Source organism: Seriola lalandi, unplaced genomic scaffold (genome assembly GCF_002814215.2).
Source record: "Seriola lalandi dorsalis isolate HSWRI2012SDOR001 ecotype SW California unplaced genomic scaffold, Sedor1 jcf7180002054887, whole genome shotgun sequence".
In the NCBI taxonomy this organism is placed as follows: domain Eukaryota; kingdom Metazoa; phylum Chordata; class Actinopteri; order Carangiformes; family Carangidae; genus Seriola; species Seriola lalandi.
The window spans coordinates 1,052,156-1,052,698 of NW_019525439.1; the positions used below are offsets into that span (position 1 = coordinate 1,052,156).

Sequence of the window (543 nt, forward strand, 5' to 3'; positions counted from 1 at the left end):
GTTGTTATATTAGGAGTGTTGTTGTTCAATGCTTTATGACTTTAACGTGTCTCCCAGCAGGTTCATCAGTTTTAGTTTTTGTGATGTCAGTATTTAAAGCTCGTGTCTCACATTGATTAATGTGTTTTCTGAATTTCCTTGTGTTTTGTCTATTTGCATGTGTTTTCATAAGGTGCAGTTAATTGATCTCTCAGGGCCACCGTAAGATACAGATCAGAAACTTATGTACAGAAACATTAAGAACATGTTCAGTTGTAGTTTGACTTTGTTTAGAGACACAAACGTTTAGAAAACAACCAAACATTAGTTGGTTTAATTAAAAAGAGTTTCTGGAAAACAGATCGTTTTGACATTTTTATGATTATTTTTCCTTCAGTTAAACCGATAACGCTTCCTGTAAGCTTTTATTTTGTTTGTAATAGTATGGGTGTTTTATTTTGAAGGTCTTCCGGTAGTTATGTCGTATATTCATTTCGGCGATTTTACTTTCGCGGGCTACAAACAAAAGGACAGTGATCAGATTTTACCCTGCAGTAAAGACCT

At 34.3% G+C, this 543-nt stretch overlaps 1 protein-coding gene across 1 annotated transcript in view; it reads right to left on the reverse strand.

Moving 5' to 3' along the window:
- Window positions 1–543, reverse strand: part of LOC147817803 (uncharacterized) — a 17,846-nt gene that overhangs the window by 185 nt on the left and 17,118 nt on the right. The gene's annotated exons all lie outside the window — the stretch shown is intronic.